The sequence below is a fragment of the Microtus oregoni genome, unplaced genomic scaffold (assembly GCF_018167655.1).
Source record: "Microtus oregoni isolate MIOR12 unplaced genomic scaffold, Mior012 000029F_ref0000214, whole genome shotgun sequence".
NCBI classification, from domain to species: domain Eukaryota; kingdom Metazoa; phylum Chordata; class Mammalia; order Rodentia; family Cricetidae; genus Microtus; species Microtus oregoni.
In genome coordinates this window covers 27,024,851-27,050,117 of record NW_024543088.1, presented here as the reverse complement: position 1 = coordinate 27,050,117, position 25,267 = coordinate 27,024,851, and the positions used below count along the sequence as shown (strand labels likewise).

The window sequence follows — 25,267 nt, the reverse complement described above, 5'->3', positions numbered from 1 at the left end:
TGGGTACACAGATTAGCTCCCTCTAGAAAAGACAAGGAAATAGAGGTTGTTCTCACTCCATGGGCTGTCACTAGGTGCTATGACCCCTTCGCCCTTCAGAATGTGAAGGGGTAATAAAGAAATCTCCACAGAAGATCCTGCAAGGGGGCAAAGAAGCAGGCACTAACTATCAAGTCAAGGGTTTGGAGGTCAGGAATGGGTAAAAAAGGAGCCAAAGTCAACCCATTTATTTATTTATTGCTGTTATTTTTCACGCCTGTCACTTCAGGAAGGAGAGATGATTCTATCTTCCCCGAATAACAACCAATTTAAACAACAAATTCTCAAAGAACTGTTAAGAATCCTTGTTGGCAGTACTGAGGATTGAGACAATAGTCTGTCACATAGCCAGTGAAGGTTTTCTGAGAGAGAAAATGGAGAGGGGAGAGATCAGTGAGCCAGACGACCAGCTCAGAGCTAACATGCTATCTTTTTGGTTTTAACAATTTATACTTTTTTTTTTTTTTAGTGCGCACATGCCTCTCTGTGTATGTGTGTGTCCCACAGTGCAAATGTGTGGGCCAGAGGACTATTTTGTGGAGCTGGTACCCCTCTTCCACCATATGGGTTTCTCAGCACCAAAACACCCTCACCCACTGAGCCTTCACGTGAGACCCCACAAATGCTACCTTTTGAAAGCACCTATAGGGAATCCAAGGACATGACTCTTAGCACTACATGGCATGTTGTTTGAGTCACAGAACAGTAAGTAATATTTACTGATTACAGCAAATAAATTTAAAACACACTATCTCTTATTGTTTAATACTTAAAAATCATTTACATAGTCATATTGAACCTCTTGAAAACGAAAGAAAAACTTCCTTGTCTGAGAGAAAAGCCAAAAGCAATCTTCTACAAGATCACAAGAATAACCACCTGAGTATAGGGCTGCCTATGGGGGAAAAAAAAAAAAACTCAAGGGAGCTGAGAACAAGGCAGAGCCTGTCCCCCACCCTTTTGGCCTCATTTCACTCTCCCCTCCCCACGGTCCGCTATTCAGCTCCAGACTCCAGAACATGGGAACACAAAACTGAAAATGAGTTTGAGTGTGTGCCAGGGGACAGGGAACACTTTCAGGAGTCTGTCCTCTCCTTCCGACATGTCAGTCTAGGTAGCAGGGCCATCGGGTTTAGCAGCAGGTGCCTTTACCTACTGAGCCACTTTGCAAACCTCCAAATGAAAATATGGAAAACAGATGAAATGAGTCAAAGCAGCCCATATCTTCCTGTTTCATGGGCAGGTTAGTGCTCAGGAGGCCAGGCTGGCTTCTCTCTTTCTATCCCCGCTTCTGCCTACTGAACATTGCAATTATGGGTGGGCGGGGTCACACCCAGCAGCCATCAAGTTCCCTCTGGCCTCTGTCTGAATGTCCTTCCAGAGCTTGGGATGGCTAACCTTCCTTGTCAATTCAACTGCAGCTGGAATTACCTAAAACACATATAGGGGTTTCTTTATCAGACTGAAGGAAACAAGAAGACTCTTCCTAAATGTGGTTGGTTGGTGCCTGGATGAAAAAGCACAGAAGAAGGGAATTTTGCTTTCTGCCTATTTCCTCTCAGCATCTCTGTTGAGCATTCCTTCACCAATATTAGAACCAATTTCTTCGGGATTCCAATACAGACTGACTCGTCAGGAACCCTCCCGGCCTTCACTACCAAATTGCCATTGCTGATACAGTCAGCCTCACGGCCTGGGCATCTCCAGGATTCTTGGCCTCTCCAGAGTAGAGGTAGAATACAAAGATTATATCTTTATAAAAAATCCCCTCCTAATTTATGTCTGTCTCTATGTGTCATTTATATAACTTATATATGTATGAACATATTCATTCCATATGTTCTATTCCTTTAAAGAACCTTGATTCCATTACTACATTAACTTTCCCAGCCTATGACCTAAAATTGCCTTAGCATGAACCTTCATCAAATAGGCATACACAGCAGACAGTGACCACTATTAAGACACCATAGTCATTCTTGTTTCTCTTCATAGCAAAAGCCATGGTTTATCATTACATATTTCCATGAGCATCTGATCACCTGCATTCCCAACTAAAGTAAGAGCCTTATTAAACCAAAGTCTATGCTTATTTTGCTCACAATCATTTTCTCAAGGAATTGGAAGAAATCTCTAGGATGATTGTCACACAGTAAATGCTGAAACAAACATAATGGAAGGTCCTTCAAGAATATCAAAACAATGGCCTATCTTGGCCAAGGCATTATTTTCAAAGGACTTGGTTCCCATTCCCAAAATCTGCTGAGAGGCCATTTGACTCTCTGCAACTCTGGTCCTAGACAGCTCTTTGACCAAAAGAGGACACTTTGCCCTCATGAGAGAGAGAGACTTCCTCCCTACAGTCATTGTGAGACACTGAGTGAGCTTTTCTCATCTAGAAACAGAATCCAGAACTGGGAACAATTACTGTCCCTATTATATTAGCAAAACTTACAATGCTTCCATGGTACCATGGAAGCCGGGACAAAACAAGACAAACATACCTCAGTAAGATACTCTGACCCTCATGTAGTCTGTAGGTAAACAAAACAACAGAAGATGCTAGACTGAGCATGTAGATTCATGACTTCCAACCACACCCTCAGCCTGCCAGTCCTGACTGCATAAAGATACAGAAGCCACTCAAGTACAAAGGCCCAAGGACTTAGACGTACACACCTAAACCACTCTGAGGTGTATCAATGGAGACAAATGATGAGATACAGTGAGCATGCACGACGGGGTACTCTTGTTGGGAGCAGTCAGCCTCTAGATCATTAGAAGGCTGGAGTCACGCAGACAGAAGCCCATTAATATGCTTGTTTAAAGTCATTAGGGAGCCTGAAGCAGTGGTTCCTGTTGTGTGGACAGTGAGGGAACCAGAGGCCCCGCTGGGTTGCTTACCAATGTGTGTTCATCAAACATTGTTTGTGTCTAAACATATCTTGCGCAAATCTGACCAGTTTGTAAGATAATATATTAATGTTTTCACATTATCAAGATAATATTAGTATCTTAGATCTATTCAAATTAAATAAATCAAACAAATATTCATCCTTCAAAATGTTATTTTTCTATGTTATTATTGATAGCAGTATTAACCTATTGAGTGCCAAACAGTCTTTACTAAGCAACCAGAGTAAATATGGTGAGAAATGGGAAGGTCCAGGCTGACACCATGTCCATGCGATGCCTCAGATAAAGGGTTCAAAACAGCCCTGGGAGCCACAACCTGCCTGACTGATTCTGAACCCCAACTCAGCGTCTCACTCAGAAGACACCTCACATTCTCTTGTCTTATTGGTCCCATTTTTCATACAGAAGATTCTTAGAGTTCTATGTCAGGACTGCTAACCGTGGATACATTTAAAAGCTAGAAAACACACCTGAAAAGGTGAGAATGTGGCTGAGAAATGACGGCTATGTCACTTTCACCAGCACTATGTATTTCTAGAGTATACTGTGTACCTAACGGCTTCCATAAACACCTTGGAGCAGAAATCCATAGAGCAGAAAGAAAACCAAAATATTCCTTGAATATTCAAGCCCACTTCTAATGTTAATCCCTTGACACTCTCTTTGGGACTCTGCACATTGAGTCAACAGCTTCAAAACCTGGCCTATGTATAATATTAAAACCTCTGAGCATTAAATAAACTCCAGTTTACTTTCCCATATCATTCGATTTCAAGACTTCTCTATGCTCCATAGGATGAAGATTGAGAGTCAATAATATATATATCATATCATATCATTGTACAGTAGCAACAGTATTGACTCTTCACCAGGAGAAAAGCATTGTCTACACCTTCAGGCCTTAGGTACCATAAGTCATTTTTGCTTCAGATCTTATGTTCTCATCAAATCATATGCTTCTCAACTCTGTCTTCACAGACTGACATGGAAAACGTGATAGATGATGTGCAAAGCCTGTTCTGCAAAGAAATTGGAAACGGAGGGCCTGGCATGCTGCACAGCAGCTCAGCTAAGCTACTGCCATGGCAGATGCACAGTCATTCGAAGGTTCCATGCACCGCATATCAACGTTGCAGCACTTGGCTTGCCTGTCAGTCTTTCTCGAAGAATGTTCATGATGCTCTCTGGCTGTGGATTCGCATGGGGGGGGAGGGGGGGGGGAGCTGTCCGGTCTAGGAGCTCAGACAATCTCTGCAATGGAGACAACAACAGGGACGCTCTTTCTCTAGCCCTGGAGTCACCAGAACCTGTTCTCCAGAGCACAGCCAGAACAAGTGGCAAACAGCAGGTGCTATGTAGGGAAAGCAGCTTTTCTAGAAAGCTGGAAAGGAAGAACAGGGGTTTAAAAGAACAGAGAGAAGAAGCAAAAGGAAACATAAAAACAGTCACTCACCACCTTCCCCCCTCTCACTGCCATGTTGAATGGAAAGACATCAGCAACCCAAAGGGTAGCAGAAGCTGAGGCAAAGCCTGGAGAACACTAAGGACTGAGAGGCACTAACCAGCACCAGGGAAGACCTGGATGAGGCACGGTGTTTCGATCTATCAGCATAGACTAAAGGCAACTCTGAGAAACAAAATGTGAAAAGCGGGGGGGGGGGGGGCTAGATGGTCAAAATACATTATAGATAGCACAGAAGCTAAAGGGAGAAGATGTCACCCACAGTCAGACTATAATGCTGCTTTTCAAAAGAAAAATAAAATGAAATTGATCAACAATTCAATCCTTAATGTCTTGACCATGCGGCCTGACTGGCAGAGCCAGGAGAGCAGCAGAAAAGGACATATTTAGAGAGAACAAAAAGCCACTGTTGCGTTCCCTGGTTTAGGAGGGTCCTGGGAGACTGAGTAACAAAATGAAACCGACCCTGTACAGTAAGGTTAAATGATGGACATTTGCATACCTGAGAGCCATTTCCAGGCATTTCAGCATAGGCTCAAGCTGAGCTAAGTATTGTGAAGAAAGTCCCCCTGGCATTATTAAACACAATGCATATTTACAAGACATGCCTTTATGTTGGTAGAAGGCTGTTTGTTGGTCCCGGCCACCGAGAACTGAAATAATCACACAGAAACTATATTATTTAAGTCACTGCTTGCCCCACCGGCTCTAGCTTCTTATTGGCTAACTCTTACATATTAATTTAACCCATTTCTAGTAATCTGTGTATGGCCACATGGCTGTGGCTTACAGAGTAAAGTTCCATCGTCCATCTTCGGGAGAGCTACATGGTTTCTCTCTGACTATGTCCTTCTTTTCTCAGCATTCAGTTTAGTTTTCCCCGCCTAGCTCTGTTCTCTATACCTCTCCTACAAGCCCAAAGGAGTTCCTTTATTAACCAGTGGTAATCACAGCAGGTAATCACAGAAGGGAATCCCACACCACCTTTATGTAGATGTTTCTACTGAAAAATAAAAACACTGGGTGGAAAGGGGATGAAAATATCCCCATCCCTGCCCAATGGGACATGGAAGAAGGGAAAAACTTCACTAAGAAAGAAGGTTTTGAGCCCTGTGTGGTGGCACAAGCCTTTAATCCCAGCACTGGCGAGGCAGAGGTATGTGTATCTCTGTGAGTTCCAAGCCAGACTGGTCTACAAAGTAAGTTCCAGGACAGGCTCCACAGCTACACAGAGAAACCCTGACTCAAAAAATAAACAAACAAACAAAACAGTAACAACAACAACAAAAACAAGGCTTTAAGAAAGATACTCAATAGCAAATCATTACAGGTGTTCTCTAGTACAAATGGTGTTTATCTCTGTAAACTGCTGTATAAGACAGAAAAGTCGAGAAAGGAGAAAGAGAGAGAGAGAGAGAGAGAGAGAGTTTTACTCCTTTATCTGCTATGTATTTATTTCTTTATGGTCTACCTACCTCTCTAGTTATAACGGAATAGCAAGGAGGTCAAAGGCCCTGAGTCATACTTATTCTTAAAACAAAAACAGTGAATGGCCATGACAACTGCTCAAACATTGTTTGAGTGAATGGATGCATTCATGAATGCATCTTCTGTACTGAACTGATGCTTGTATCTTTTTTTAATAAAATCCCAAAGACGCTCTAATTTAGCTAGAATAGACATATTTCCCTGTTTAACATATAATCAAAGAACTGGAAGTAACTTTCTGCTTTCAAATTTAGACGTTCAATGCATAGCTAAAGTTCCAAGGCTGTTTGCTCTCTAATTGTGTCCTCCAAACACATATATAAAGAAATACAAAGCTATACATACAATTGATCACTTATATGGAGAAGACTACAACTGAACTAGAGGCGGGTTATGTAAAACAAAAGTAAGGCACATGCATGGTGTACTGTATTGAAATCATTTAGTTTTACTCTTCAAAACAAGGGAGGAAACTCTGGATTGCAAAGATGAAATTTCCAGTTTGGAATATTTCAGTGAAGGGAGAAAAGAAATGGACTCTGAGCAGGTTTGAGGCAAACTCAAGGTGTGTCTGAAAAGTTTGCATCACTACGTAAAATATCATACTCATGCTGTTGAAACTAAGACCATGCCACCCTTGCCGAATGAGCGGATTAAAAGGGTGAGCCACTACCCCATGGATGCCCCAGAGAAAAGAAAAAGCAGGGATGTGTTTTGTCAAAGAATCATGTTACTTGCACTTTGAAGGTTCTCAGTCAGAAAGATTGGTAAGTAAGACCGTGATTGTGTGGCAGCTCTTCCCTGTCCTGTGCACAGTAGAGCTTCTATGGAACACTTCTTTCCATAGTAAGGGCCGAGGAGGATGGACTCAAGGCTAAGATTCCCCACTGCTAACTAGAAATGTCAAAAAAAAATAGTTCTGAAACTACGAGGGTCAAAACAGAAAAAAAAAAAGTGCAAGCCGTCTGATGCATCCTACCAATTTCTCTCAGTCAGAGGAAGATAACCACGGCCCTCCCTACATGTTCAGCATTTCAGATTCACCACCATCTTTCACCTAAATCCACTGTTGGAAGGGAAGCAAATGCAGGTTAATATTTTCTCATCTGCATTTGCTTCATGGAGAAACTCAGGTTGGCTAGGTTTATATAAGGTAGGTCAAGACGCCTGCCAGAGATAGAGCCAGGATGCAATGGCAATGGCAGGCAAGGGCTGAATGCGTTTGTACTTTGTTATGCCAACTCCCTTGCAGCTATAACATCTAACAAGTTCACTTTTTATGTATTGTGTTCAGTCACTGACAAGAATAGTCACTTTTGCAGTTGAAGAGACGGCTAAATGAGCAATTAAATGAAGTCTGAGTTTATAGAATTTCCCTTCTGGAACACTGCGTGTGTTTCTTTCTATATTCAATAAGCCATTAAATCATGGAAACCTGAGTGCTGAGAGGAGAGGTCACAAATATTCTGTGAACGACTTTTCTGTCTATTTCTGTCTTGTTTTGAAACAAAAGGAAGAACCGTAGGCCTAGAGCATTTTCATCATCTCCAGAATGGCTTTAAAAGACAAAAATCTCACTTTGGTCTCAGCCTCCAGGTCCAGTGGTTACAGGAGTATACCACAAAAACTGGCCCCTCCAACAAGCTCTTAAAAAGACTCTAGAAAAAAAGACCCAGTGCTAAATCATCAGCTTCCCTAGGGGGTTTACTTCCTGAGAAGGTGGGGACATCCTCAGGGCAAAATACCAGCACCTTGATTGACCAGTTACTAGAATAAAGGGGCTTCTATTTAAAATGCGCCCAGTTTGATTCCTAAGTTTAGAAAATTCTTCACAAGGAAGACGGAAAATGGGTGTCAGAGATGGCTCAGTGGTTAAGAACATTACCCGTTCTTTCTAAGCATCCACCGTTCCAGCATCCACTGGGCAGCTTACAACCATCTGTAACTCCAGTTCCAGGAGATCCAACACCTTCTGGCCTCAAAGCAATATGCAGACATGGTTCAGGGAGAGACATGCAGTCTAAACAGCCATACACATAATAATTTCTAATAGACTGAAATGATGGGTACATAAAAATATAATCAAATGTCAAAAAAACACAAAGTTTCAAAAACAACTGAGGTTACATCTTCCTTTGTTTTGTGCTCCAGGTATTAGAGGGTATCCTTTTGCCCAGGGGACCACAGGACACACTACTTGGCATAGCACATTAGTCTTATAGACCATTGCCAACTATTCAAACTGTGACAAGAACAAGGAGCAAGGGAAGATGGCAGCATAGACAGTTGAAAGAAGATGTGACAGACATTGGCATTGCATAGACTTTCTTAGGCTGGACACCAGCTCTCGAAACTCTCACTGTGCCCTGCATTCGTAGTTCTTCCAAGCTGGTCAGTCACTTTCTAGCATCGCCCCATCCATGGAAAACCTGTTCACAAAAATTCAAAAAGAAATCTGTCTCCAGGGAGGCTTATATAATGTCCACAGTCAGGAGAGGAGTAGCCTATCTGTTGTTCTTCCCGACAAACTTTGCCTAGATTCTGTCACCTTTAAGATAGTCACGAGAAATTACCAGGCTTTGGGGTAACAGATGCCTTGTCTTGCTTAGCAATGCAAACTATCTGTGTTGGTGGCCAGAACAGGTGTTATTCTCATTAACATATCATCAACTTAAACTAAGAAATTTAAAAAGGTCCCTCCAGTACTACATTAGACTTTTCTACATCTGGGTAACTTAATCATTTGCCATTTTTATGCCCAGGTGACTTAATAATTTGTCAGCAAGGACTAAGCATCTACAGGCTGCTAAGCATTGTGGCAGATCCAAAACATGAAATGGAGACCTGTGGAGGTTAAAGCTGAATACAGGAGGAAGACAATGCTCCAACTGTTACAAAGAGAAAGGCAATGACAAACGGTTAGCCATGTACTTTCGACACTGCGGGAAGTGTTCAATGGTTAATTTAGGGCACAGGAGTCATTCCATTTACTCTGATATCGTCCTTTCCAGGGACCGCTTATCAGAGCACAGAGACAATTGTAATAAGAACAACTGTGGAGTTCTCGCGAGAGCTGGGCCTCTTTCCAAGCAGGCACTCTGTAAGGGCGAGCCATGTTCAGCTCCAGCACCAAGATCGTCAAGCCCAATGGCGAGAAGCCGGACGAGTTCGAGTCCGGCATCTCTCAGGCGCTGCTCCAGCTGGAGATGAACTCGGATCTCAAGGCGCAGCTGCGGGAGCTCAACATCACTGCGGCCAAGGAAATTGAAGTTGGTGGTGGCCGGAAAGCCATCATAATTTTTGTACCAGTTCCTCAGCTGAAATCCTTCCAGAAAATCCAAGTCCGGCTGGTTCGTGAATTGGAGAAAAAGTTCAGCGGGAAACACGTAGTCTTCATTGCTCAGAGGAGGATTCTGCCCAAGCCAACTCGGAAAAGCAGTACGAAAAAATAAGCAGAAGCACCCCAGAAGCCGCACACTCACCGCAGTGCATGACGCCATCCTTGAGGACTTGGTCTTCCCAAGTGAGATTGTGGGCAAGAGGATCCGAGTGAAACTGGACGGCAGCCGGCTCATAAAGGTTCATTTAGACAAAGCACAGCAGAACAACGTGGAGCACAAGGTGGAAACTTTTTCTGGTGTGTATAAAAAGCTCACGGGCAAGGATGTTAATTTTGAATTCCCAGAGTTTCAGTTGTAAAGAAAATGACTGAATAAAGTGTGTCATTAGTAAAAAAAAAAAAGAAGAAGAAGAAGAAGAAGAACTGTGAAGATTGCTAAAGACGGAGCATCTCTCAAACCCAATGCAGTTTTACTCACAGTGAGGACTTAGAAGTGCATCTTTCAACTCTGACCTCCATCCATGCATGCACATTACCTTCTGATGAATCCAAAAGCACACATGTCCACACATCATAGAGCATCCCTTGATTTGGAGTATACTGACTGCTGACTCTTTGCCAATATGAAAGAGACTCTTGAGATCTAGGCAGCACTATCCACATAGATAAGTAGTCAATATGTAACAGGAGAATTCTAAAACTACATCCACCCCAAAGCATATAAACACACATGTATAGGCATATAAACATTTTCGTGCTTGCATTTGGAGGGACGGAAGGAGGTATTTCTCATTACAATCCTTTTCTGTAGTAGCAAAATTTCAATCCCCCCATCACCCTTTATTAAACAAAGTTTTATATGAAAGGGAAGGATGGGGATGTATAAGTCGTTTCTTCACAGTTAGAATGGGAAAGAGATCACCACTAATGCACAAAGGGCAAGAAGGACCATTAAACGATGACAGTACTTAGTATCATGACTTGTAGAACTGGGATCAGCAGTATCAGATAAATGTCTGTGACTTTAATGAGACCCTGCATTGACATCTAAGAGAAAATGATAGCATAATTGTTACTTAATGTTTTGTCAGCAATCATACAAGAATATGAGATGCAGGCAACTGAAACAGCATATTTACATCTGGCTTCCTATATAAGGAAAGCTGACATGAAATCCTAGACCTCATGTCTCTTCTCTATCCATCATAAAGGACCATAAGAAAATCCTAAAAGGAAATGCCATGCGGCTGCTTTGTAAGTAGCTGAAAGATCATTTATTTATGATAGCATTTAGTAAGTGCTTACTAAGTACCAGGCACTATTAAAAGAATGTTAAATATAATGTCTAACCTTCACAAGAAGCAGGAGCTGTTAGTCTCCCATTCCTATAGCAGAGACTCATAGAAGCTCACTCACTGGTCAAATGCCACACAGTTGGCAAACCCCAAATACAATGAACAGGTACGACTTCTCTCACAATGTTCCGGGAGAAAAGGAGGGCAGGGAGGGGAAATGTCAATGATTCGGGAAAAAGTCACACAGTGACACTACCCAAAGAAACACCTAAGAAAGAATATAAATTATAAGACAGAGTGGAAAATAAAAGGTCCACAGAAATACAGAGTGAAATTGCATTGCTGTGCTTAAATGAAGGAGTGGTGAGGGGAGTCTAAACTCTAGATGAAGCCGGGGCCAAATAAAGCATAGAATTAAATGGCTTAGCTTACTCTACACAACTTCATTCACGTCAGTAGAGGCTGGTTACCTTTAGGATGAGTTCATGCTCTGAAATTCTTTGACTACAGTCAACTATGTAATAGTCACAGTAAGGAGAGTGGAAGCTTCCCGAGAGAGGTGCGGAGTCCATGCTGAGGACGCTGACTAGTACACAGAGATACCAAGTCACAAGACCCTCAGCTGGCACACACCTATCTACACTGAAGATCCTGACCTCTAGCTCCTACCTGACGAAGCCACTACCCTGGGGTATAACTCTAAAAGGATGGGTTCCTAGAAGATTTGTTTGGAGTCAACTAGGAGTTCTATTTAAAAAGACAATATTACCGAATGAGCTGGGCAAGGGCTTAAAGAACACTGAGAAGTAAAACATGAACTTTTGTACATTCCCCCACCATCACAGGAAGCGCAGAGTCGACCACAAATACTGTCTTTTCTAGAAGTTTCTGAAGAACTGTAAAGTACGTGATTTGCAGAAGTCGTTGATTCTGTGCACAGGGGCCGGACTGTTTTGTGAGATTGAGGAAGCGAATGGCGGCCGACTTCCTGGAGTGAGTCACGGCTGTAACCCCCTTTTACTGTATTAATAGAACAGGGGGAAAATTTCCAGGAAACATCTATTACCACAGCCACCAGAATAGAACAGGTGGCGGGTGACTTAATCACCAAACAGAAAGGGCTCGTCCCCTATCTTCACCAGAGCAAAAAAACAATAAATCAAACCAACAGACTTTGCAATGTGTTAACATCTTTTCATAATTCCAGAGTTATGTTTTAAGGCTAGACAAGATTTTGCATTAGCAGAAATGCCATACATGATTACACATGATCCAAATACAGTAGAAATAAGTAGCCCAATAGTTAACTATTCATTCATTCCTTTGAATCTGGAATTAACAGTGGAGACCAGCTGTGTGCTAGATTCATGGTCCTCAGGAAAGAGCTGAAGAAAACAGTGAAAGCTATAAAGAAGACTGATCCCTGCTGGCTGTCACAGCGATGCTCTTCATCCTGCTTGCGGACAACCCCATCAAGACCGCTAAAATTCAGGTTCTGATCTGTGCCTCGGGAGTACACCTCTGTTAAGTCTAATAAATATCAACACGTAGGAGACCTCAGTCTGGATGCACAGCCATGACTGGCTCCTCTGTTTCCTTAGAAGGAAGAAGTGTGGCCATGATAAGTCTTCATCCAGGCCTGCATCAAGTGAAAAACGAACAAACTTATTTCTTAAAATCAATGTGAGAACTGAGAGAAGTGAACAAGATTTGGAATGGTGTTGAGCACACAGTTAAAACTCGAGACTCTTGATTACAGGTCTCATTAGTATTATGACAACAGGGACCCTAAGAAGAGGAGTCTCAGTCTGTCGCAGGGACAGAAGTAGCACTAAGGACACACATGCCAACTGATCTCTGTCTATTGGTTCACTTGTCATCCATCACCTACTGCAAGGAAACTATGTGGGCCACGAAAATGAAAATGGTGTGCTTTTCCATTGGTTCATATACTCAGTGCGAGATTTGAATCCACAGCCTTATACATGCTAGGCAAATACTCTACCACTGAGTTATAGACATTCCCAAGCCCCCAAAGGATATTATTTCAGGTGCTGTCATCAGATTACACCTGATTTGATGAGTTTATTGTTTAAGCTCTGTGAATATGACTAAAAAAAAAAAAAGTGGAGCCTCCTCTACCACTTTCAACACATTGAACACTTTCAATTAATGGTTCCCAACATTTTACCGTGACTGTCATACATTGCAAAGTACTGGTTCAGGGAAGCAGGCAGAAGCATCTGAATTCTTCCAAGACATTCCCCCACAGAATTATACCTACGAAGAACCTGATTATGGTATATATGTTTGTGTGTGTGTGTATAATATTTTTCCTATATTATAATATAGGAAAAATACATGACCAGTAATATGGTAATGGTGATAAAAATTATTATGCCACTTCAATAACGTTAATAAGATGTGGCTAAAAGTGATGAGATACATTCTTATTCTATCATAGTAAATGAAAATGTAAAATGATGTCTTTTGCAAGTTGCATAGTATAAAAACAACAGACCTATGGATGAAGCAATGACTGAGTAGTTACAAATTCTTCCTGCTCCTGTAGAAGACTAAGTTTGTTCCCCATCTGCCACACTGGATGGATTGCTCACAATTACCTATAACTCCCAACTCGCGGGAACACCATATTCCTTTGGACTCTGAGGGTACAAACACTCACATATGCACATACCCACACAGACACAGTTAAAAAGATAAGCCTTTAAGAAAAGTATAGACATATAAAGACAAGCAATGATTATAAAGAAATGGAGCTATCAAATTGCAAAAATAAGATGTGGGTTTATTTAAGTAAATTTGCTTTCTTGATCTCACAAAGTCATTTATTTATCTTATAGAGCCATTACATGATTGAAGAAAAATCTTCAAATGTATATAAAGTCCTCAAATAAAAGAATCCACGATAGAGTTATACCATTAAAATACTCAAAAAATAGAAACATTTCCTAATAACAGGAACTTTTCTTCTTAACAGATACATGAACGCATGTCACTAATCATGCCTCCCAAAAACAGGCAACTGGAACAGAAGCGGCAGGCTGCTCAGAGCCCGATCAGGCAGAAGCCGGCAGAGGCAGCACTGTGCCAGAACCATGTTCACAAGCAGCTCGGGGAGTGGTGTGGGGGACGACTGCTCCCAGAAAACACTGTCCTGTTTTCTGCTTCCTGTCATGTGAGCAGCAGTATAAATGGTGAAATGGGCTATGACTTTTAATTTTAGGGAGTTTCTATCTTTACTTCCTACTCTAGCTCAGGTTCCACCCTGACCCTTCTGGTCCCCCACTCTGCATTGCTACAGCCAGTGGTATTACATGAAAACAGCTGGGGACAGTCAGCTTAATCTCCATAAAATGAGCATAACCCTGGCATTTAGATTTCAAAGAGTTCTGAAGATCAAATAAAATAATGCCTCTCCAAGTGTGTTATAAGACACCACACAATAGTAAGAGAGTTTATTGGCCTCTGTCACTGTTAATATTATGTTTGAGACAGAGGACGCATGAGGGCTCTGTGGGAATGTTTCAGAAGGAATTTGTGCCAAGGAAACAGGACAGAGAACACACTACAGGAAAATAATATACCTTTCTGACATTATACTAGGGTGAGGGAGAGCACCAGAGAGTAGAATATGATATATGTGTGCCCTGAGCATCTGCAACAAAGGACAAACACGACATGCTTCTAACTCTCCCTTAATAACAAACCTCAGTGTGGGTCAGACAATGACGTCATGGGTGAGTATTTCCAGCATACTCAACAATAGGGTATTTCTATGGCCAACAAACTCCTTAAAAAGTGCAATCAAATTGAATTCTGGCCTTAAGGAAAAAGAAAATCAGTAAGAAAATTAAAGTGTTTTTTGTTACGAACAGACAATAGGTATTAATTTCTATGTCCTTATTTATTTCCTTCCAAACCTAAGGGCATATACACCTTATTTTGATGGGAAGAAAGTTTTTCCAAATCCAATCATACTGCCCAGTACTAATGAAACTTCACCTAGCCAGCAAGCAGTTGGCAATGGGCTGTCCATGCTAGTGGGGGAGAAGAGGCAACTGTAAAATGTATGTCGGTGATAAAGAACAATGGGAGACCACTGAAGTAAAAATCTAAGTCAGGAGAGCAGGAAAGACTTCCTTTTCCAAAAACAAGTACCTACCTGCAGTGATAGCGCACCATGAATCCCATCCCCAGAAACTGGATACAAATGCTGTCTTCGTCTATACCAACTGGTTCTCAACCTGTGGATCTCGACCCCTTTGGGGTTGACCAGCCTTTTCACAGAGGTCCCATATTATATATCCTGCATATCAGATATTGTGTATATTATCTTTATATTATGATTCATAAGAGTGGAAAATTTTGTTAGGAAGTAGCAGCAAAATAATGTTATTGTTTGGGGGTCACCACAACAGGAGGAAATGTATTAAAGCGTCTCAGCATTAGGAAGGCTGAAAACTGCTGGTCTATGCTAATACAACCAGAAGACTGTCATTCAAATCCTCTTCCCGGAGTTGTTTTTTTTTTTTTTTTTGCAATACTGAATTCTCCATCATCCATAGTTTTTAACAAGTTGTATCTTTTCTTAAAATTTATATGTAAATATAATATATATGTATGTATATATATTATATACACATACACGCAGAATATTCCTCTCCTAAACTGGAATATTTAAATTTCAAAATTAAGTAACAGCCTTACGCAAATATCAGTTCGTAACAGCCTTAAAGAAAGTCAAGGGTTGATCAATGTTCATTTTCTAGACCTGACTCTTAGAAACAGACATTAGTGTGAGTTATTCCCAGGGTCTCTTCCAGGTCTGGATTCCAGGATGATAAAAACAGAAGGGATCTGTGGCATTTTCTGGCCCAGTGATTCCTGGCCACCTCAGGGACACCCTTCTAAACCTCTGCTGATCTGGGGTGGGAGGGTGCCTTGGGTTTACTTCCTTTTATAGCTTGAACCTACACTACGCTCTTAAAATATATTTACTTGACAGAAGAAAAAAAAAAAACAAAAAGAACAAAAACTTAGAATACTGGGACCCTGAGTATCCACCCCAGTGTCTTGCAGGATGCTTCCCCGGGACTGAAATTGCTCTGCGACATTTTAATGAAGCCAAAATGCAAGGCAAATACTGTATTTGGAATACGGTGTCTTCAATGGTGAAAAGATACTCACGGAGGGTCACGATATCAACTTTGTGGGTTTCCAGAACATTTTAAGATAAAATAAAATAAAAAGCACCAGGACAAAACACATCAATTAAAAACATGTATTGCTAAGAAAATCTCATTTCAAACTATATATGTGTGTACGCACCACTGTCAAAGAAAAATGTACTTCTTCCCGCCACGGCCAAGCCATAAAAGTGGCTAAGAGTCAAGGTCATAGGAGGAGTGCACAGGCACAGGTAACCTCAAAGCTGGCATGCACCGAGTCAACTGGCCTGTAGAAAAGGGGGAGGGGAATCTGGGGAAAGGAACCCAGCACCTCTAGATTCCACACTCCTTCTGAATAACAGCCCAGTTCACCACTGGACAGACAGGCAAAGGAAGCTGTATTTCACACCTGTGCCATATAAACCTCTGTGTGTAAGTTTGTGAGCACACACGCGCGCGCACACACACACACACGCCCCCCCACGCACGCATGCACGCACACACATGGAAGCACACAGTTCCTCTTCTCCCATGCCTCAACCTCCCAGGTCCTATCTTAGGAGACAATGTTTCTTTAGCCCTGCTCACCATTTCTTTCTCCCTGTATCTGGGGGAAGGGGGGAGAATGTGGGGGACAGAAGGAAAGGGAAAGCGGCGGGGGAGGGGGAGGAGAAGATTTCAATTTCTCAGATTTTTTTGTTATTAAAATCCCCACCACCCTGCCACCCCTGTCTGCTGCATTGAAGACTGAACCTGAACATTTTCAGTCTTTCAGAACATTTTTCTTTCTACTTCCCTGGCTGAACGGCTTGGTTTGAGTAATTTTCTCTTTCTCCTGGGGTTGGTTGCTAAGAGACACTCTATTACTTCTCTTTCTCTTATGACCCGATTACTGTGATCAGCAAAGACAGCATGCAGACAACATCCTGACAAGGCTCATACAAGATCCCTGGGTCTGTTACAAACTGACGGACTTTCTTAACCCTCTCGCTCCCGCAGATCAGGATTCCTGGAGCCCTGCCTCATGTGAAGTCAAAGGATTCACCCCGCTCTAAAGCTGTGGCTATGGTAGAATGCCGGTCCCCACCATTGTAGCAGCTGATACACCGCAATGTGCTTCTTTTAAGAGTCCCACGCTACCTATTATAATGATAGTTTCTTACTTCACCTATGAAAAAGGCATTCAGAAAACACCATTCTGAATCCATCTCCAGCTTGGATAAGGACACTTATGATCTTTCTTGGCCAGAAACTTGAATTTCTCATGGCTTTTCTGCTATAAACAGCCAGAGCAAAGGTCACACCTTTGTGGTCCCATGCCACGCCCAGCTGAGAGCAGAAAACCTAAAACCCCATGTGTTTGCTCAGTGCTTATAGGGTTGAGTGTTGAGCTTGAGCTTTTTCCTTGAGTTTCCTTGTCAGCACGCCTACCCATCTACTTTGGGGGAAAATACTACAAGAAAAGTTGGGAATTTCTTTTAAAAACAAACCTCAGAAGAAACTAAGAATCAAGCATCACAGAGTAAGTGTGTAAGAAAAGAATAAAGCTTCCCAACAAGGATCGTTATTGTCCTCAGTTGATATTTCCTTCACACAGCTTGGAAGAGGCAGTCACATTCATCTACGGATTCTACCAACTTCCCCATCACAAAGACAACCTGGAGCTTTTCTTTGGGGAATCACAAGATGGACTCAGTAGGTAAAAGCACCAAGCCTGCTGACCTGAATTCCATCAGCAGAACCCAAAAGTTGAAAAGAGAACTAAATCCTATGAGTTGTATATAATACACACACACACACACACACACAATTTAAACTTTTTTGAAAAATAAAAATTATAAATAAATTTTACGAAATTCAAAGCAAGTTCACATCTGATCAACTAGGACATTTATACAAAGACATCCAGCCTACCGGGTTCCATCCCCATCAAATTTCATTCATGCCTATTAAGGTTATGCTTTTTATAAAAACTGAAACCCTGCCAGCAGGGTAGTCTCTCAACTAAAAAACTTTTACAAAGACTTTGGAAGGCAAAACATTAGACTATGGAATTGTCACTTAGACATAATAGCTATGCTCAAATCAAAACCTCATTCTTTATCCACCACAAGACTTTGGATAGCTTATGTGTCTGAAATTTCAATCTCGTTTGTTTCCAAACAAGAAATGTCAGTGTCAAGTTGCAATAACGCTATTAAAATGACAAAACAAGAAACTGGAACATACTTAATGAGGGATCACGTGTAAACTAGAGACACTTAAGATCGTGAACATACAGTCCTCATGAACATTGGTGGAAGAGTAGGTAAAGAATTAGCCCATAGGCAAGCTTAGAGGGAACACAGAATGGAAATTCTAAGGTCTACTATATAACTTGACTAAATTCATGTTTCATGAAGACAATTTTACTCTACGCCTTTCAGCAGCAAACAGTTTTTCACAATTTCTGTAGCTGAAACACACCTTCTCACACTTTAGAGTGGGATAGAAATGAAGATGTGTTGCTCAGTCGCACAATTTTTACAACTCAGAAAACTAACCCCACTGTTTAGTGACTATTGTGACTAGGGCTGTGCTCTGTCCATTTTCACACTCTTCCATGACCTAGCTCATGCTCAACCTTTCTGGCTGCATGCTACTCCTTTTCAGTGTGGCTCAGACCAAGGCAGTATTAGCTCTACACGGAATGACAATGAGATACCTCGTGGCAGGAAGGGTAGGCTTATGCTGCTAATCCATGTGGTACCCATCTTCCCATCTTCTACCCACAAGATTCCAGCCTTCCTTTGTAGCTCAAGCTCTATTCTCTTTCCTTCTCCTTACGCACTTCTAACAGTCTTCCAAATTAGCAACATGACAACAGGCGGCAAACTAGTTGTTCAAGAGAATGAAGATTCTCTACCGTCCCCAAATACAGACTCTATCAGCCAAGATGTGCACTCCATCTCAGGTTGCCTGATTTGAAGGATGAGGGACAATAATGCTAGATGACAATTTCATTACAAAACTGGTAACATCTACATATGGACGAATTCAACACAGACAAACCTGCTCAGAAAAACAAAAACAAAAGAAACTCGAAATTCAACACTAGCAAAATATGATGCCTCCAAGTCATTAATTTAGTGGGATGATGTCTATAGTTCTATGAAAGAATAAAATCATCCAGAAACCAAGAGACCTGACAGGAAAAAAAAAAACAACTCTGAAATTGTTCAACAAGTAACTTGAAAATTCTGGAAAATATAAAATCTACACATACCCCAACACACAAAAAAATACGAATCCAGAGGATGCTATAAGAAATGATCCAAGTCGTCAAGCATACTCTAAACGTATCTTCAATTTTAACAACTTGTGCTTATTTTACAGGCTTTGAGTTATGTGTCTGTCTCCACGGGTTGCTATAGAGATGTCCCCACAATTTAGGATGATAACCTCATCAGTGCTTCTGCTCCAGATGTTCACAGATGGGAATCACGTGTGAACACACCAGGTAACAAATCACCAAAGTGTCCAAGGGCAACTGCCACTGCGGCTTCCACGCTGTAAGCATGGGAGCTGTGAGGGTTTGGAGCACTAGACACAGGTTCTGGTGCTGTACAACTACAACATAAACAGAAATCATTGACATGGACAGAGGGAAGATATAATTAGCATATTTTTATAAAAGAAATAACAAAAATCAAAGAACTAAAAGATAGCTAAACTCACAAACAAGATGAGCTAGGTCAACTGTTAAACAACCAAAAGCTAACCACACAAGCAATTCTGAAAACTTTCTTAAGTCTTACCGAATGCTAATTTTTTCATTATACTTATTTGGGTTCCAAATTATTTATTCAGAAAAATAATTTCTTAATTCAAGTCATAGAAATTGTTTAACTTCATTTTCTGACTTCAGTAACTATATTTTTAATGCATAATCAATAAGATTTTCAAATTTGAATATATGTGATAGTCTCATAACTATATATATATGAGATATATAAATTGGAGAATATACATGTATATGAGATTATTCTCTAAAATATATATTCTCTCATATCTATATATCGCATAGAAAGATGATAGATAGATAGATAGATAGATAGATAATAGATATGAGAGTATAATAAGCCACGATGACAACATACAGGACAGTCCCATAGTCACAACTCAATATACAGAAAATGAACAACTGCTTCTTGGCACTAATTGTAAACAGGAATTCTCTGAGAGCTTGCCATTTTCTACCTATGTTCAGTACCATTGCATTCAGTTCTGGAATATCACACAAAACTTTCAGGACAAGATAGATTAAGTCACTGATGCTTTAGAGACCTTGCAATGGAACCGCCCAACTTAAGTCAAAGAAGATAGGACACGTTTGAAATGCTTAATGGGGTAACAAAAAGAGCGTAAGGATGTGCTTTGTAATCTACAAAGGCAGGACCAAAAATAGATTTGGATAGCAGCAGGTTTCAATAAATATGGGGAAAAACTTTCAATTTACTTATAACAATGGAAAATGTTAAAAATTAATTATGCTATCAGCTCTGCCATACGGCCAGGAAAAAACAAAACTCAAGGCTGCATAAAGGTGCAAGTCTTTGAGCAAGACTTCTTCCATGTCTTGGCCACTGTCCTAGTTAAGGTTACTATTGCTATGATGAAACACCATGAGAGGAAAGAACACATTTGGCTAACACTTTCATCATAGAAGAAAGTCCAGACCAGAACTCAAAAGGGCAGGAACTGGAGGGAGGAGCTGATGCAAGTTCATGGAGGAGCACTGCTTACTGGCTTGTTCAGCCTGTGTTCTTATAGAACCCAGGACCACCAGTCCAGGGATAACATCACCCACAATCGACCACTAAATATGAAAATACACTCTGACAGCTCGATCTTACAGAGGCATTTTCTCAATTGAGGGTCCCTGCTTTCAGATGATTCTAGAATGTGTCAAATTGTCATAAAACTAGCAAGGACAGCAATGCATTCAGCTCCATGCACTGAGTTGCAGCTTTCTGTGCAACAGTTAGGTTGAAGAGCAAATTTTAATGTTCCCCTGTTTCAGAATATCCCCGCCCTACGGTGTCTTGTTGTTTCGCTATTCCTTTCTCGGAGACTGATGACCAGAAAGTAGAAGAGAGCTCCCAAGTGACACGGTCTGGAAAACAACTGCCGAGATGAGAACTGAGCGAGGAGGTTTTGGTTCCCATATTGTTTTTGAATGGTGGATGCTTGTAGCTTTAAGTAATAACCAAACACACGGCCAGCAATTGTTAACTTTCTCAATCGGCCTGCCTATGTGTAGCTTTGTAAAAAGAAAGATTTTAAAACTTAATGCCCATCCCATCCCAAACTGATCATATTAGAAATGAGTGACAATGCCCAGTTTTGATAATTGCTTTGATTTTGCTGCCATTATCTGGTAATGATGCAAGGATTGACTTCTCTATACATTGCAGGTGACAGTCAAGTATTCTCCAACTGAACGGATGGAGCTCAGCCCTCAACATACGTTCCAGCTCTCAAACTAATTCTGGCTAAAGAGTCGGTACACAATTAGATCCCCTGTATTATGTATAATGCCCGTATTATTAAGAGTTCGCAGACTGTAAGCCCGTCAGTAAAAGTAAGACATGGGAAGGATCACTGTATAACATTTTCTGTGTTTGGGAGGTCATCAAGGAAAAATTCCATGGCATCAAGACTGGTTATAATGAAGTATTTAAAATTTAAGATGTGCACCCAGAGAAAGGCCATGACTATCCAAATGGACAAAGGTGGAGGAAAGTAAAGACGTTTATTTGGATAGTACAGAGACCATTATTTGATCAAGCTGCACATGGAATAGCTGAATTGAAGAAGCTGTGCACTTTAGGTTATTCAAAGTTCCCATCCCATCCTTCTGTGCTTGCTAGAAACTGTTCCCATTCGCTCTTCAGAAACTGGACTTAGCCTGATGAGTTGTTAGCAAATTTCATTGGGAATTTGGGAATGGACAACCTAATAAAACCAGAGGGAAAGCTCTGGCTTTGTTCAATCGACACACTTGTGTCAAGGTATAAGAACAAAAGCAGGGGAACAAAACCCTCAAAGGCCTCACTGAAAGTCTCTGAGCTCAGGTAGCACGAGATCAACACAAGAGAATGACCTATTTTTAGGATGCGAGATTGTTTTTTGAGAACCACTACGCTAGGGAGCCTTGATTGCTGTTCCTATCACACCCGGTTCGCTCTTTCCCAAGATGACCTATGACGAAGGAGAAAAGCACAAGTCGTGGAAGGTAAAGAACACCCCCGACCTTCAGAGACCCAGAGGAAGAGAGAGAGAAATGGGGAACAGAAAGGAAAAGGCGTCAGTCGCGGCCATGGGGAGCACCCAGGTCAGCCCTGAGAGGGAGATGAGGAAGTCCTCACTCTCGGCATCTATTGCAAACCACCAGTTTCTCTCACTTCCCATGCCCACCGAGACGACTTTTGCCAGTGGAGGAAGAACTAGTTTCATAAACAATGATCAGAAGAAGACCCGAGGGTGCGGGTGGGGTAGGAGAGGCTAGTGAACACGGCAGACTAACTTTTGACTAAAACATCAGGGCCAAGCTTTAAAATGACAGGGGTTTGTTCCTTCAATGTCACTAGACCAGTTTATAAAAAACAAGCAAATCAGAAAGAATTAGCTGTGTTGATTTAGTAGAATCTTCGTTCCAGGACACAAAAGGCTTAAGGGTGGTTAGTCAAGGGATAAACTTAACCTGAAGAGTGAACTTTCAAAATGTGAATGCCACCGTAAGAGTCACACAGCAAGTCGGACAGAACAGCAACGGGTATTTTCTGTACTTATTAACTACCATGCTACCGCCGGTATCATTATGTAACATGGTAGCATATGGGGAACATTAAGCAGTGTGTTTCCAAAGCCTCACTGCCCAAGTGGGTGAGGCAATGGCCTCCTTGAATCAAAACCTATTGCTTCTTAAGGCCTGCATAGCTGCCTTGATTAAACACAGCAGCAGGCTCCAGTTGAGGGGACAATTCTTCTCTTTTGAGGGGAGGTAGAACAGAGTAATTGCCAGATGTTTGCAATTTCAGCTATAAAAAGATGGCTGCTTTCCATTCCCGAGTACGTTGGATCTTTTCTTCTTTCTACTCAAGCTATTGTGGTTCACTTAAATAGGCCACTGCACTGATGAATCATCATTCAAAACTGCAATAATGGAGCAGAAAAAAAGTATGGCATTTGAAATTCCCATGTAAGAGGAATAAATTAAAACGTACAGGTACTAGTTATGTGCTAAGCAACCAAAATCACGCTATTGCTTAAGACGCTAATTTTGAGTCAGGAGCACTGTGACTATTTCCCACCGTCAAGACTACATACAAACGTCTCACGCTTGAGCTTCAGTCTGTTCTCCTGCACAATGGATGGAAGCATCCCTTCCTGGCCTCATTCTCAGGGGAACGTCTCTGGGAACATCCATTCCCACCCTGCCTTGCACAAATGAGCACAGCTCAGGGGAGGTATACAAATCTTCTTCAAGCGAAAGAGGGAGAAAAAAAAATATGAATACGTTTAAAACCCACATATCACAACTACATAGACACATATACCTGGAGGCCTCTAAATGGGGAAGTCCATCACTAGCACCTTTTCACAGTCTTCTTTGCATAGACTGTACACTAAATCTTGGGAGTGGGGAGGGGAAAATAGAAACCCAGTTAATATTTAAGCAACACTAATATAAGTGGCTTGAGACTTGGGCAGGGCATGGGATCTAAGTGTCTGGGGATCTGGGGCACATGTGAGTGTCAGTACAGCCATGGAGACTGGCTGAATCTCATTGCATAAGAGAACATTCCACAAGACACATCTACCTGTCATAATGCAAGGAGAAACCAACCCCAAAGCAATCGGAAAGTGCCAGGCACTTGCAAAGGGATACTGCCAAAGATTCATTTCAAATTGCCAGGACGATTTACGTTGTGGCACATATGACTTAAAACAGATAGACAGAAATTATGGATTAAGAGCCCCAGGGTACTATTAATGCTTTATTTTTAATATTAGCAACACTGTTGATGCACCTTCTCTGACGTCCTATCATTCCACAGCAGGTGTGGTGCTAATTCGACACTGAATGCCCATAACTGTGGGAGATCTGTCCATCTCTGGGGCACAGTCCCAACCAACATCACGATAGATACTCAGCCCAGCAGTCCAGTTCCCAGAGAAACTAAAGTGTGAAGCCAAAAATGAAGCAAAGAACTGACTGACTCAAGTGCACACGCCCAACAATGGCCGACTCCAAGTCTGTTTTCCTTTTGGTCTTTCAGTGGTCTAAACGCAAGAGAACTTCTCGTTCTGAGTTTTCTAAGTTAAACACAGAGCCAATTTCCATACGATTATTTTTTTTTAAAACTTATGAAATGGTCAGTTTGCTATATCAACTTTCTCCTGAAAATATAAAGTATTTACTAAGGATTTGGAATGGTTTAACTTATAATTACATATCCTTGTTGAACAAAAATATCATGAGAGGTGGGGTGTGATGGCCAAAGACATTAATCCCAGCACTTGGGACACAGAAGCAGGGAGATATCTGTGAATTTACGATCGGCCTAGTATATATAGTGAGTTCCAGACAAGACAGGTTCACACAGTGAGACCCAATCTCAAAAAGAAAGGGGGAAAAAAGCATTAAATAGATTTGAATTGGACTGAATAATGGAATGGGCATTGATTACTATGATATCAAGACATAAAAAAGTAAAATATCCATGAGAAATTCTATATTGGGTGTCATTTCAAGGAACAGCTGATATTAACTATAGATTTATTTTACAGACAGTAATTTTTTTAAAAAGAAGTACTTAATAAAACTCAAATCACTACAGTAGAAATTAACAGGTCAATATCAAATAACGACAGGTTAAAATGTCATTTTAATTTCATTCTAATGTCATGGAAACCACTACTGTCATCTAAGACGTTTAAGCAAGATGACACAACCCATTTGAATCAGTGGGCATTTGAAAGGGCTATTCCCAAGGCTTTCTGCAATAATGTCTCCTTGGTTGTAACTTCAGATACCTATGGCTGGTGGATACTGCCACGCCTCATTCACATCCAAGCCAAGACGATTCTAAGTCATATATTTACATGTTAAGTTTCAAGGAGCTCTCAGTAACAATCAGTGTGGAAAGTAAGAGTAAAAATGTTCTTTTTTAATAGACTAAATAACAAAATTATTAGTGTAGACTTTGATCTAAGGAAAAGAAACTGCCTTATGATGAGAGAAAAAGATTTACAACACATTTGTGCCCTGGGTGACTGTGTTCGTGGGGGGGGGGGGGAGACAGAGAGAGAAGCAGAGAGAGTCAGAGAAAGAGAGACAGAGACAGAGAGTCAAGCTACACAAGTGTTCTACCACTGAGCTGCCTTCTGTGATCTCTATTATCTGCAAGTGATAGCATCTTGTACAGCAAAGCTAGGAAGGTACAAACAAAATACAAATGGATTCCGCATGCAGTAAAGGTTACACATT

General features: G+C 41.3%; 1 protein-coding gene and 1 pseudogene across 2 annotated transcripts in view; one reads left to right on the top strand and one right to left on the bottom strand.

The window, feature by feature from the left end:
* The window catches only part of LOC121464860 (LIM domain containing preferred translocation partner in lipoma), a 601,897-nt gene that overhangs the window by 348,543 nt on the left and 228,087 nt on the right, over positions 1 to 25,267 (bottom strand). The gene's annotated exons all lie outside the window — the stretch shown is intronic.
* On the top strand, positions 9,004 to 9,626 carry LOC121464861 (annotated as a pseudogene).